Raw genomic sequence first — 15118 nt, forward strand, 5'->3', positions numbered from 1 at the left:
TATCCAAAACAAACAAACAAAAAACCGCAATACCAAATCTGAAAATCCATAACAGAGGCATGTGCATTTCCCAGATATAAGGGGGATATTTGCGTGTGCGTGTGTGTGTGTGTGTGTGTGTGTGTGTGGTGCTTCCAGCTAATCTACCAAAAATAAATAAATAACACTTACTATTGTGCAAATATCAGAGTAACAGCCACTGGTGGGAATAATTATTCTGGCTGAGTTAAAGAGAGAACTATTACAGGCTAGTTTCCAGATGCAAGGAGGATGCTCTCACACTCCCTTGCACACTCAAGCACACATGTATATCATATACTTTTGTTGAGTTGCAACAACCACTTATATTAGCACAAAAGATCTCCAAATGATTCAGCTCTATTATCTGAATTTTCAGTATCTCTACCAACTCCCTGCACACAGATAGCAATAAATCTACAATAATCTAGTGCCACGAGGGAGAGGAAAACAAATAGCCTCTGCTAAAAAGTGGTTGCTTGCTAAAGAGCAGACAGCTTGTCATCTAGCTTTTTAATGAATCTAGATCTATCTGTTAAGTGTTTTCCTTGCAGCAGGCCATAGAGCAATCCTCTCCACTCTTCTTTCTTCCCCCCTCTATTTCTGAAACTCCCTGGCTCCAGGATAGGAAGACACCAAAATGTAGAATTTACCCAATGGACTTATTAGTTCTCTGAAAGACTGGGATTACGGAAAATACTAAAAATAGTTAAGTCGCAATTTGATATGGGTGTATTTTGTAGGATTGTTTTGGGGTTCAATGTAACGTAGATCCACATAAAAAAGGTTAAGCAAATAGGGCTTTATTTTCCTCTAGTGACAAGTTGAGGAGTAGGCCATCCTGCTCTATTATTATCTTTTCATGCTGCCATCTTTAGCATTTTGCTTTCATCCTCATGGTCTCTATATGGCAGCCATACCTCCCAGCATCACATCTATATTTCAGACACACAGAAGAAACAAGTGACAAAGAGGAAAATGATATGTCTGTATCAAGAAAACAAAACTTTCCTCGATATCCCTAACAGAACTTAACTTAGGTCTTGCTGGCCGGCCAGAATTGAGAAAAAAGCTGCAGGAAAGGCTAGACAATGGATTGTTTTCACAACACATATTGCCATCTCAAACAAATCAAGGTTCTAACAGGAAAGATACGAAAAGATGGTATAAATACTTAATGCCAATATTCTGGAATTTCAATCCATAGAAAAAGTAATAAAGCTTCTCAGAGGAAAGTACAATATTATATTCATTTTTTGCTCTCCAAGTGCTGAAACATAGTACACAGTCAACTACTTCTTGAGTTCCTATTATACACCAGGTGCTACCTTAGGTGTTTGGGATACACCCAGATAAAAATTCTTGTCCCCTTAGATCTCACATTCTAGCAGGCAGAGACAGATAATAAACTATATTCACAATAAATAAATACATTCTATAGTTTATTCAAAGGTGATAAATTCTATGGAGAAAAAGGTATAGTTGAGTAAGGAAAATCTGGAGTAAAAAGGTCAAATGGATGTGTTATAACAAAAATAAACAATAGTTGTATATTAATTTGCTCCTCTTTTTACTTTATACCCTTATAATTTCTGGAACATATAGTGTGCTTTTATCTTTGGGAAAAAAAGCAGTTCATTATTTTTTCGACTTTCATTCTTGAAAGTGCTGAATCCAGCTGCTGTTATTTACACAAGAAATGTCAACGATTGTGTCAGGTAGTGTGTTAGGCTAGACACTGCTTCACACAGGGGGAACTGTTTGCAATTTACTTAAAGGGTCTAATTCTGTGAGGAAGAAGGAAAGTTCTGAAGAAAAAAAGGAGCAATCAACAGAGAAAATGCTCTCCTGACCTGGTGCCTTTTGAGTGTCAGAAGCATAGTCTTTCTGGGGAATTTGGCTTTTCAGCGGGCACAGTGTACTTGGACTAACTCTCCTCTGGTTTAAATCATAAAAATAGGAACTAGACACAACACACACACACACACACACACACACACACACACACAGTTACACTTCAGAGTTTAAAAAAAAAACAAAAAACTCCAAAACCAACATCTCCCAAGGGATTGGGGTTTGACTGATTTTATTTAAAGTCTGGGTGGGTTTCTGACCACTAAATATTTGCTTAATTATCCCAGCAATGAAGAGTGATGCTCTCATTAGCAGGGGTTAGAAGCCCATCTGTGTTCTCTGTTGGTTTTTTGTACAGGACTGTAAACCTGCAAATTGCATGTACAGTTGGGGAGTTGGAAAATTGTAATTGCAGCTCTGATATTCATTATCTCATGAACTTGGGTAAAGCAATTTTTTCCCTGGGCCTTGGCCTATTTGTGCATAAATTGTAGCTAATAGTACTCCACTACAAACACAATTTCGATATTTTATGCTAAGCCAGAAAGTCTTGTCTTGTGTACTACTCAATGGCAAAAAATGGTGCTCTCCAAGATCCTGAAGCTGAGATTATTACACAGAATCCAAAGAAATTACTGCACAGTTAGAAAGCAAGAGGAATCCTGCCACTTTAGAATTTGTAAACACATACATCACAAACATGCAGCGTTCCCTGTCCCTGAAGAAAATGGAAAGTGAATACTTCTCCAGAAGGATGTGAAATACGGTGAGCTGAATTTCACAAGTGTTTGGGGAAATGACCAAACTAAAGTCATTTGATAACTACTCTCAGCAGGGGCAAATCCAGATTCTGCAGGCCTGGAGCTTTTACATTTTTGTCAGAGAGAGGGAGGTGCTCTTTAGCACAAAGAATACTTAGTATTTCTTTAGAATGAAAAAAGTCACAACACATAATCATTTTTTTTTAAGTGGAAAATATCACAAAATTCACAAGATATGTAAAAAAAAACCTGACATCTGTAACTTTCTGATGCACCGGACTAATATTTCTCCCTAAAATTTTTTGTTTGCATCCTTGACCATCTCTTCACACAACAATTCTGAAAAGCATTTTCAGAAGCAGATTTACCATGAAGCAGATGAAGCTTCAGCTTCAGGGCCCCTCACTCCCATGGGTCCTTTGCAAGGCCCTATACCAATTTTGTATTTTCTTCAATTCCCATCACAATGGGGAAAAAAATTATGGTGTTTTTATAACTGTATATGTTACATTATCAGGCTATATTCCTGAGAGGAAAGAACTTTCATTTACTAGGCTTCGATGAGAAGCAAATTTTCTACTAAGAGCTGAGGACTGAACAAATTGTCCTTATTAGTTTCTGACTCTGTGTGTTTCAGTTTTTTTCTCTCCACTACTCACACCCTTACAGTGCTGGGCTCTGAGATGTTATGTTCACAGGGCAAGACCACTCCTTCCTCACACCTTCATGGCAAAACACTGCCTCAACTGGCACAGTGGGCTGTAGGGACGTTCCTGGAAGCCATTCCCACAGCAGGACACCTAGCCTAACCCTCATTCTAAATAAACATTCACTATGTCCTTCTAAAAGTGACTACGAACCACATAAACACATCTCACTAACTCCAGACTGCACATATCCTCAATTCAGTTTCTTCTTCGTTAGATTCTCAACACATATGGCCATTCCAATACCACCCTATGCAAAGGAAAGAACAGTGGAAGGAGTGCTGGAATGGAAAAAGACCATGATTTTAAACAATATGTTTAAAATATTTTACTTTTACAAATTTCATACAAATGACCTTGCAAGTGAGTGGCCCTGAAGTTGAAACATCATTTGCTTAATGGTAAACCTTTACTGATTCTGAGTCCTGAGGGCTCCACACACGCTCCCATGATGGGGTGATGCTTCGGAGGAAGTAAATGGCTACACAGGTGTAGAATTCTCTGAGCCTCAGAAATAGCATTTTGGCATTTCTAGCTCATTTGAATCTGGAGCTATGAATTCTGGCTTGGATTCAGAGACACAAATTATTCATTCAGCTGTGGTTCACTCATCTATCAAGTCACCCCAAAAAATACTTATCATCAAGAGACTATGTGTAGTTGATGGAAAAATAAGTAAGCTGCAGTCCCTACCCTTAAGGAATCTAGAGCCTACTGGAGAAGACCAAAAAAAAAAAAAAAAAAACAAAAAACAAAATACATAATGCAAGGCAGACTGCGTTGTTAGAACAAAGAAAGAAAATGTTCAAATTAGAGTCCAAATGATCAAACTGTGGGATCATGCATCTGAATAATTTTACAACCTCTGATCCTCTTTGATCCTCAGTTACCTTATCTATAAAAGGCAAGTAGTATTATTCATCTCACAGACTAATGTAAAGATTAAAGAAGATAAAATTACAAAAAAATTCCCTAAATAGAAGGCTTTCTGTAAATATTATTCCCTCAAAGTAAAAATAATCTTATTTTTTTATATATCTCCTTTTATGCTAATGCTCAATAAATCTCTGTTGAAAGTAGGATAGTAGGGTTTCAAGTGGCTCAGTTGGTTAAACATCCAACTCTTGATTTCAACTCAGATCGTAATCTCACAGTTGTGAGACGGAGCCCTACACTGGGTTCCACACCCAGTGTGGAGCCTGCTTAAGATTCTCTCTCCCTCTCCCCAGCTTGCACTCTCTCAAAAAAAAAATTTTTTTTTTTAAGTAGAAAGTATAATAGTAAATAAAAGGGTAATAAAATAAAAATATAAGAAGATGTGGGGTGCCTGGGTGGCTCAGTCAGTTAAACGTCCGACTTCAGCTCAGGTCATGATCTCACAGTTCATAGGTTTGAGGCCCGCATCGGGGTCTGCACTGATGGTGCAGAGCCTGGAGCCTGCTTCACATTCTGTGTGTCTCTCTCTGTCCCTCCCCTACTTGTGCTCTCTCTTGCTATCTGTCACTCTTTCTCTGTCTCAAAAATAAATAAATAAACATTAAAAATATTAAAGAAAAGAAGAAGATATGAGGGCATCCCAGGGAATATCTGATCTTACAATCTTACCCAAGCCTTGAAGATGTTTTGAACATGGCAAAGAGATACCAAAAAATGCATCAGACAGGAGTCTTTCAATGACAAATGACAAAGTCAAACTGGCTTCATTGAAAAAGAGGGAATGGTTGGCTTATGAAACTGAGAAGACCAAGAGCAAGTTTGGCTGCAGGCTGGCAGAACCCTGGTATCCAAACAATATTCTCAGAACCAGGCTCTCTCCACTGCTCAGCTTTGCTTTTCTTCATGTTAGCTTTATTCCCAGGCCAGTTCTTCCCACACCATGGCCAACAGTCATCTTCAGCTCCAGGTTTACGTGGGCCTAAAACTGCAATCTCTGTGGAGTGTCTCAAATTTGGAATATGCTAATGAGCCCACACATGAAGATGGCTGGAGGGATGGCATACATACAGGGAGGCATTCCACCCAACCTGAATTTCAGAGACTGAGAATGGGGACTGGGTAGATCCCTAACAAAATCCAGCAGCTAAACAGAAGGGGAGAAAGAACTGCTGTGGAATTCTACAAAGGACATTTCAGGTAGAGAAGAAAACAAGAGCAAGGGCTCAAATGTTTACTGAGTACACACTGCCCTAGTGTCTGGGAGGACAGAGAGGTGAGAAGGATGTGATTCTGGCCTCAAGTAGGGGAGGTAAGGCATGTCTGAAAAATAAACAGCTATCCTCCAAGATAGGAAGCGAGTAAAGCCCTAAAAAGGTACATAAACACCATTCATTCAGAGAAGGCAGAGATCTCTTTCAACTGGAAGGACTGAAAGCCTTTTAGAAAAGACTTGGATCTGAACTGGATTTTGAAGGAGCCTGTAGGAAAAATGGTGTTCATAAATCATCTCAAAATCAGCCCTAGCATTGGCTTTTGGAACTGTGGACATCAGAACTTCCAGTCATCTCTCAAATCATCCTCATGGTCAAAGATTAGAGTGGAAACAAAGGCAGACAAGAAAGGTTACAGGGTAGTTTGTATTGGGGCAAGAGTTATATCGCCTGGGCTAAAATGTCCATTTTATATAATAGGTAATTATATGTTCTTCCATTTGTCCTTTTATTCATCAATTTAACCAGACATATTTCTTTTACTGAGGTAAAATTCACATAACATAAAATCAAGCATTTTAAAGTATATGATTCAGTGGCATTTAGTAAATTCACAAGGTTGTTCAATCATTACCTCTATCTAGTTCCAAAATATTCTCATTTCTCTAAAAGGAAAACCTGTATCCATTAAACAATCACTCCCCATTACCCCATCCTCCACATCCCCTACCCCCTGGCAACCACTCATCTGCTTTCTATCTCTATTGATTTACCTGTTCTGAGTATTTCATATAAGTGGAATTATATACTATGTGAATTTCTGTGTCTGGCTTTTTGACGTAACATAATATTTTTAAGGTTAACTGGACCTCTTTTGATATTCCGTCCCATATTCTATAATGTGGGGCTATATATATCAACTCTATACCTAAGTTCCACTACCTAGCAGCACTCCTGGAATGGATCTTCTACCCCGCAATGTCTACTCACCCTGGTAATCAGTATGCCCCCAGGGGTCACGTCTTAAGAAGTTCCTTGGGGTCTTCTGTAGACATAGGCAAGTCTTGATGCATAATGATCGGTCAATCAGCTGGTTGCATGTTGGCTGCTTACAGACTCCAAAACACATTCTTTGGCCAAATAGAACTCCTTCTCCAAGGATAGTCAGTCAAGGAAAGCCCAAGAAGGCAGAAAGCAGAGTAGCGGCTCAGCCTTCAAGTCCACCCCCAACCTTTTTACCCTTTGTCACAGAATTTAACATCTCAAAGGGTTCTTAGAGAACATCCATTTTTTTATATAATGAAACTGAGGCCCTAGAAGCTTAAAAAAAAGTACCCAGAATCACACAGGTAAAGTATATAAAAGCTCAGAGCTCATATAACAGCTCAGAAATTCGTGGGCTAAATTCAGTGTTCTTTGATATGACATGATATCCAGTACTTTTCTCTCTAGAAGCAAGCACCAAATGTAAGAAAGCAGCAAACCGAAAGAAAACCTCTCAACTCTGGGAAAGCTGAGAGGAGTCTCATTTAGCTCTTTTTTAATTTGTGCAAATAATAAAAGGTAACACTATACTTCATAAGGGAAGAGAAGCTGGTATATCTGCATCCCACCATCTCATTCTGGATTTGCTCCCAAGGGCACTGAAAGTGAATGACCCAGTACTGGGGAAGAGGGAAGGATTAGGGGACAATGCTTAGGGTTCAACGGCAATGAGGGCATCTTATTCATTCAGGAGCAGCTAAAACTCTCTTCTCCCTCTCCAAAACTATAGCTTGTAAATGCAAGCTGAGATCCTTCTAGGTAGAAATACAAGCCTGTAAATACCATGTCAGGATCTTGATTTTTTTGTAACATAAAGTTAATGATGCTTAAAATATGCACAATATGTACCCCTGTGGAACACTGAATTATCTTGATGTCTGAACTTCTGGGGATGGTCTATAAAGAAAATAATTCCGAAGCGAGTAGACATAGACGGAATTGTAAAACGCAATTAGGGAGGAGGGCGGGGAGGCCCCAGATGTATGTGCGGCAGAACCAAGGGGGAAACAAAACAATGCTCCAATGTGCTCATCTTTGTTTTTTACTCTCATCTTTGAAAGATTTACTTCCTGGATTTTTGCCTGAGAGATCTGTGAGCATTTCCTTGGGACAATTTACTTTTTTTTTCTTTTTACCTTCAGGAAAAGGTGCTTTCAAAAACAAGCCAACTGGACCGTTTTCTCCCTGCAGAGCCACAACACTCATACACTCTGCGCCTAAAACAAACAAATAAACCAAAAAAATAAAAAATAAAAAATTATTTTAACTAATATTTAGGCTTTCAAAAGCAGGTTGGCTTCGAGCCTCGCTAGGATAATCATTTGCACCTTCCTTCAGCCACACATAATACAGTCTTTATTCAGCAAATAGCAAAGTCGTTTCCCGGCAAGTCAAAGGTCACTTCTTGCTGTATTAATAGCTGCTCTGGGAGGGTCAGTGTTGTGCTATCCTACATTTTTTCCAGGGCCTGGAGATGCAATTTCCTACAATCTGCAGGCAATTTCCTACCAATTTTCTTGGGGAGCTAATAGGCTGTGACAGGAGATGGAGCTAGCAAGCAGCAGGCGGCTTCAGAAAAGACAAATTGCATCTCTGCCACCTAACTGGGCAATCTAGATCGACAGAGTTTATAGCTTTGTAGTGTTATTGGGCCCCATGCTAACAGCAAATCATTCACGCTGCTCGCTGAATTTCATATTCCCTTCCTTCTGACTTTGTTATTGCCACATATCACTTTGTAGCACTTTCCCTGGAAATTGCGGTAAAAAGGGGGATCACATTTATATTAGTGACTTAAATGTCTCCTAAATTGCTTACCAGAAATTATTAGCATTCAATAATTTATGTTTACAGAGTTAGGGCTGAGCTGGTGATTTTTAAGTGACGGGATGGGAAGGTTGGAAAAAAGAGTCAAAAAGGAAGGAAGAAGGTGATGTGCAACAGGTCACAGCCCTCTGGCCAGCACAGGAGAGATGATTTCTTCTATCTAGCATGTCCCTGTGCTTGTGTACAGTCAAATGCATTTCAAAAGATAATATAAACATTTGCAAAATGTGCTGATGACACTGATTTATCCTTTGTCTAGACTGTTTTTAAAGTTAACAGTTTAATATAACAGTGGAAATGCTTTCACAGGATTAAAAAGAAACCTTATTTTATTGAAACATTGTGTCTTCTGTTTCAGGTTGCACAGTCAACCTGAAAGATTTAGAAAAGGTAAGTAAGAGAAGGAAAAAAAAAAGTCTGATTGAAAAAAACACCTAACCACTGTATCTTTTTTAAAAATTAATTTGCCAGAGTACAGCTCTGTACCATGCATTGCACAAAAATGAGTAAGACAGCCTCCTGCTGCCAGGGATTTCAGTCTAGTGGAGGAGACAGGCATGCAAACAGATACATTGTAAGACACTGTGCCCTAGCATCTGAATGCCAATTGTGAAGAAAGGGGGAACAGACTGCCTGCAAAAGTAAATTGAGGAAAGAAGCAGAACAATTCAGATGGAGTTAAATAGTGCTGGTAAATAAACAACAGAGATTCAGAGTCAGCTCTGCTTTCCTAAAGTGGTCTTATTTGAGAGGATCGATGTGGAAATAGTAACCAAAAGCACTCTCATTATTTACATCTAGAGACTGTCACTTGAAAACAGAATAAACAGTAATGTTTTGGACAACATGATTTATGTTGTAATGACTGTACTAATATCAGAGTAATAGTACAGTAATTACACCCTCATCCTGGTATAAGAAGGCTGGAATGAGCCTTAGGGATCCAAGGATCTGCACAGGAAAGGGTGTTGAGCAGAGTATGTGTCAGACAGAAGTGCAGAATTCCTGCCTACTTTTATGAATTTTATTTCTAAATGATATCTAACTCCAAAAACTGAGAGAAAGCTGGAATGTTAGGAAAGAAAGAAAGAAAGAAAGAAAGAAAGAAAGAAAGAAAGAAAGAAAGAAAGAAAGAAAGAAAGAAAGAAAGAAAGAAAAAGAAAAGAAAGGAAAAAAGAAAAGCAATGGAAAAAAGGAAGGAAGGAAGGAAAGAAGGAAGGTAGGAAGGAAGGAAGGTGGCTCTAGGGAGGCCAATCACTTCCTAGAGATTACCGATCCTTACAGATGAGTAAAATTGAAGCAGAAACGCCTCTCATTTGTCTGGGCTAGATTAGGGGGTCACTGGTAGAACTGTGTGGTCTCTGCTATATTTGTTGACACCTCCATAAGAAGTAGTGTTATGATGCTGTCTTTTTCAGCTATCATACCAGGTATGTGTAAAGGTAAATAAACATAAAGGATCACCTCAAAGAGGGAAAAGGAAAAGTTTTGGTGTGGAAATTTTTAAACCTTGGGATTTGTGGGGTTGATTTCAGCAGATCATCCTGGCTCGATGGTTTTGAGGGCAGACAGGGGAGGTTCACTCAAGTAATAGAAACATGAAGGATTCCAGCAAGATTTTTTCTTCTAAGTGATTTCTTCCACTTGCCATTTGTGAAATCTGAAACTTTATCATCCATATTTGTTCCTATCTGGAAAGCTTATTTAGATGACCATCAGCCTTAAAGACAGAATGTGTTTTAATCTCAAGGTGTTCAGAGCCAGGCCCATAATGATCCTTGGTATACGATGACTGGACGAATTCAATAGAATCAAGAATTCCTTGATTAAAATGCACATACCCTCTGGTATAACCCAGTCATTATCCATCTACTGCCACCGGCCACCCGAGGAAATTGAACAGGTCTGGGCAAAGGCCTGGAATCTGCAGGTTTGACTCTCCTACTCACTGGTTTAGGAACCCCCTGAGATAGGTTTAGGTGGAGAGGGGTAGAATAGACACCAAAGTACACCCAGAAGGAATCTCTAAGGAGATGATGACACATTGTGGAAAAAGCCTGTGAATGGGCCCTCCATTCAAAGCCACACTTCAAATCTCACGAGCTATGGGAATGAAGCCAAGTGACCTAGTCAGAACATTTCATTTACTTATCTACTACAGCGTAGGTGGTTGTAAGTGTCACAGCGTAGGTGGAGGTAATGCTTGTGAAGCTCACCCTATCATGGCCAGGACTGGGAGAGCATCTTGCACAGGGGGGCTTACAATAAATGACAACTCTTCGCCCTTCCTCTCCTTCTCCTCTTCCTCATCATCCTTCCTCTCTCCTTCCTTCTCCTCCCCCAAGGTTGACAGCGGATGTTCTATCCTTCCCTGCCCAAGCCATTCCTGACAACATGAAGTACAAAGTCCCGCCACAGTTTCTCAGGATCCACATGGATTCAGTCCAAGCCCTGGGTACATACAGTGTTCTCTCTCCATCCTCCCTCTTTCCTTTCTCTGTCACTGCATTCTCTTGGGCATAACTTCCAAATGGGTGAGCCATTATAGAATATTATTACACCAGAATGGATGCTTTCGGTTCCTTCTTGCCATTTGCAGACATAATGGTTTTTAATCAGATTTACCACCACTTCCTGTGTGCTACCATCATTTCTCTCATTCCATAAGTATCAGAAAAGTGAACCCTAAACTGAATACCACTGGAACTGTATGACACAAAATGGCACCCCGTGGCTTGAAAGAGTCAAAGGGCTTCATTGAGCATTTTACTTGCTACTTGAAGAATTAGGTGAGGGAGAGAATTTAGGTCAGTAAATTTCCTTCATAGCTAAAGTGAGGGACCTGTCCAAGATCACGCAACATTTCATATTTTCCCTGATGTTAACATTAAAGAAAAACTTACAGGCATATTTTCATGAACTTCATGGACTTAGATATAAAGGGTTCAGACTCTATGACTTTCATGGGGCCACCTAAGAATCAGGAATGAACTAGGAAAGGTCACTAGTAAGACAACAAAATTACATCTTTCATTTCTACTTAAGTTTTAATGCTAAATGGCCATCAGTTACTGAATCTAAGAATACTCAGAAAGAAATAATGTTAAATAAAATTAGTAAAGCTTGAAATTTTTTGTAATATGTATAAATGAGACAGAATTAAAAATATTTCCTACTTAAATTAACACTGTCCAGTGGGAAAGAAAATTAGTTTATGCTTAGTGGAAAGATACATAAAATTTTACTATAATTCAGCCCTAAGGAATTTTTTAATTACCTCAGTAATGAAAAATGTAAAATTACTGTGAGTGCATGTTCTGGGATCTTTCGACACCCATTCCTCAGCTTTAAACCACTTTCCATTTGAATATCTAATTTCGTAAATATTAGATTTCCAAAATGTTTGGCCCTTCAAAAGACAGGAGTGAATATAAGATAGCATCTAGCAATAACTTGCACTCAGCAAAGAAAAAAATGGTAATATCCACAGATTGTACAGATTCAACTGAGTTTAAATTCCAGCCACTCATTTCTTAATCAAGAACAGTGACAAAATCACAAATTCCATTGCTGCTCTGTCTTCAGAATTAGGTCCAACAAATCAAAAATAACGACCTTTACTAGTCTGTGTGATCTGGCAAAGGATTAAGCCAAAAAAATAAAATATTTTCCCAATCAGCAAATGTTCCTATGAATGGATTGGCCAACAACTCCAAATGCATTTCTTTGAATTATATCTTGCATGCAATCCCATTTTTCCAATGATCCATTAGTTAACCAGAAATACTGTACATATTTTAATGGATTAGGAGACCTTAAGGGAATGGATGCATCTCAAATGAATGCCTCAGGGGACTCTGGTTCATTGCATAGAAGATAATTCTTTCCTGAAAAGGGGCAAGCTTCATTTGAAATTAAGATTTGGAGACCATAAACAGAATCAATCCAGCCAAGAAGTCTTGTGTAATGTATGGAGCATGGGAGGGAAATGAGCATTTGAAGGTTATGTAGGGAGTAAAAGGAAGGTCTAGTGGAATTATAGAACCTTTTCCCCTACCTGTGTCACTCCACAGGCCTATAAACAGTATGTTTGGTGAAGGAGACTTACAGGATTTCCTAGTCAATGTGCTGCACTAAGAAGTTCATTCTTGAGGGAGAGAGAGAGGGAGAGAGGGAAAGAAAGAAAGAAAGAAAGAAAGAAAGAAAGAAAGAAAGAAAGAAAGAAAAAGAAAAGAAAGGAAGGAAGGAAGGAAGGAAGGAAGGAAGGAAGGAAGGAAGGAAGAAAGAAAAGAGAGAGAGGTGGGAGAATAAATGTTGGTCATGTTCCAGAATATCTCTGACACCGTTAACCACAAAATAAGTTATTAGCTTATTGTAAGTGCAGCCAGTTTTTAAAGTAATGGAGTAATCCACTGTGGATTGCAGCAAGGAAGTGGAACAAAGGGTGTGAAATGAGCAGATGGAATTGATTTTAAACAAATTAGACCCATGACAAGGGATGTAACAAGTCATTTTTCAGTTTTCCATGCTATGGGTTAACTTCCCTTCGTGACCTTTCCAGCCTGCTAGCTCATTTTTCCCCTACCCGGATCTCAGGCCTTTCTGGGAGAGCAGCTTTGTGCTTCGCAATTGTAAACCACTGTCTCTTGCTTCTACTAAACTGATCAAACAAGGCACCACAGGGACTGCCACAGCTGAATACTTGATGACTTAATCTCCAAACTATTTGTTCTTTTAATCTCGGACTCATTCCCGGACACACTGATAAATACATGACCAAATGTTCGGGAGATGTCACACCTTTCTAACTCTGGATTCTCAGAGTATTCAACAATCCCATACTGGTATACCCATCAGTGTGGCTGATGCCGACCCCAAGCTGACTCATGACATGGATCATCGTTGTCCCTTCCACTCTCTTTAATTCCATGCTTGCCTCCCTGTCCCAACTTCACGTGGTCGATGACTAAAAGCTGCCAGAGGCCAACCCTGTGCAGTGAGGTGCACCCCTCCACCAAGCCTGTGACCACTGCCTCTAAATATCCTGTTGTCATCTCACTACCTCAATAAAACTCCCATGTCTTTACCGCTAATCTTAGAGTTTTGGAGGGAAGCAATAGGTATATAAAAATTCATACTAGGGGCGCCTGGGTGGCTCGGTCGGTTAAGCGTCCGACTTCGGCTCAGGTCATGATCTCACGGTCCATGTGTTCGAGCCCCGCGTCGGGCTCTGTGCTGACAGCTCAGAGCCTGGAGCCTGTTTCAGATTCCGTGTCTCCCTCTCTCTGACCCTCCCCCGTTCATGCTCTGTCTCTCTCTGTCTCAAAAATAAATAAACGTTAAAAAAAATAATAATAATATAAAAAAAAATTCATACTAAGAGGTGAATGACTGACCCCTTTGACCTAAATTGCAAGTGTCCTAACTGACCTTCACCCTCTAGTCCACCTTCACAGTGATACCAGGATGATCTGTCCAAAAAGCAAAATTGACCATGTTCTGATGGTTCCCTGTGACCCACAGAAAATGTTTACGCTCCCACCCTCACTCCATCTGCATCCCCACTCTCCCCAAACACCCACCATTTTGCCCAGGACTCAAACCTTGTTCCTCCCTCTTCCATCCCAGAACCATACTGAAATATTTACCTTTCCTCTAAACTTTCACAACTCAACCTAGAACACACTTCCTCACGCACAACCATTTAGAAAAATCTGAGTTCAAAATCTCAGTTCAAGCATCACTTACTCTGGCAACTTCCCTGACTCACATCCACCCAGCAAAGATTGCGGCTCACTGCTTGGTACCAAAACCTCACCTGGTTCATAACAGCAACTCCCAGCAACATTCACTTGATTTCTGCAAATTCGACCAAATTGTTTCAAAGGCCAACTATAAAATGTGCGTGGAAGGACACCTGTGCATCAAGAAATAAAAAATAACCCAGTGTGTGAACAAAAGTCAAAAAAGGAGTGCGCGGCAGAGTGGAGCCCACACGTGGAGGTTCCCGCTCGCACTCCCAAAGGGCCACTGAGGCCGTGTCCTTTAGTCTCACCCCACAGTTAGACGCAAGGGGACAGGCCAAAGCGGGCTGAGGTGGGGGAAGCCTCCAAGGTTCCAGAAATGATGTCAGCCCCCAGTGCCACCGTGCGAACAGGTCAGCGTCACCTGTCTTCCCCTTCTCTCAAACACGCCCTCCAAACCCATTACCTACACAAAGGTCTGTCTCCGTGAGCCTAGTCCGCGGTCTTGTGCGGACACAGAATGCAGAAAATGTGCAGCAGGCACGACGTGAGAGGCGACAGGAATGCGGAAAGCTGTCTGCCAGGGGATCCGTCCTCAGACGTGCTCCCCCCGCGCAGAGGACGTGCAAGGCACAAAGCAGAACAGGCTGCTACAGGTCACAGACAGCGAGGACCCGGAGGGAAACTGAAAAGGTACGAGGGCTGGGTTCCAGGAGATTCTTCAGGTGAGCTGAGAGAAGCTTTCAGACCTCTCAGAGGAGAGAGGGAAACTGCATAAAGGAGGAACGTGTCGTTAACTGCTACGGCAGATCTCGCGAGAACGGAAAAACCGACTTCATCCAAAACGGTGGTTGCCTCGGGGATATTGACGGAGACGGGGCGCAAAGGAGTCTCCCGTGGTTCCGGAAACATTTGCATACCCTGACCTCGGTGGTGAAGCCTTGCCAGATAAAATCGAAGACAAATTTTTAAAAATTATTGTTTACCTGAAATTCAAATTTAACTGGGTCTCTTGT

The 15118-nt window shown here is 40.5% G+C and overlaps 1 long non-coding RNA gene across 1 annotated transcript in view; it reads right to left on the reverse strand.

Annotated features, from left to right (window-relative positions):
• LOC122232926 overlaps positions 1-14654 on the reverse strand; it is a 220474-nt gene extending 205820 nt beyond the window's left edge. Inside the window, exon 1 of the long non-coding RNA XR_006210305.1 lies at positions 14573-14654. This is a non-coding gene — a long non-coding RNA (uncharacterized LOC122232926). The remainder of the gene's footprint in view (positions 1-14572) is intronic.
• Positions 14655-15118: the final 464 nt, after the last annotated feature.

The sequence above is a fragment of the Panthera tigris genome, chromosome D4, assembly GCF_018350195.1.
Source record: "Panthera tigris isolate Pti1 chromosome D4, P.tigris_Pti1_mat1.1, whole genome shotgun sequence".
In the NCBI taxonomy this organism is placed as follows: domain Eukaryota; kingdom Metazoa; phylum Chordata; class Mammalia; order Carnivora; family Felidae; genus Panthera; species Panthera tigris.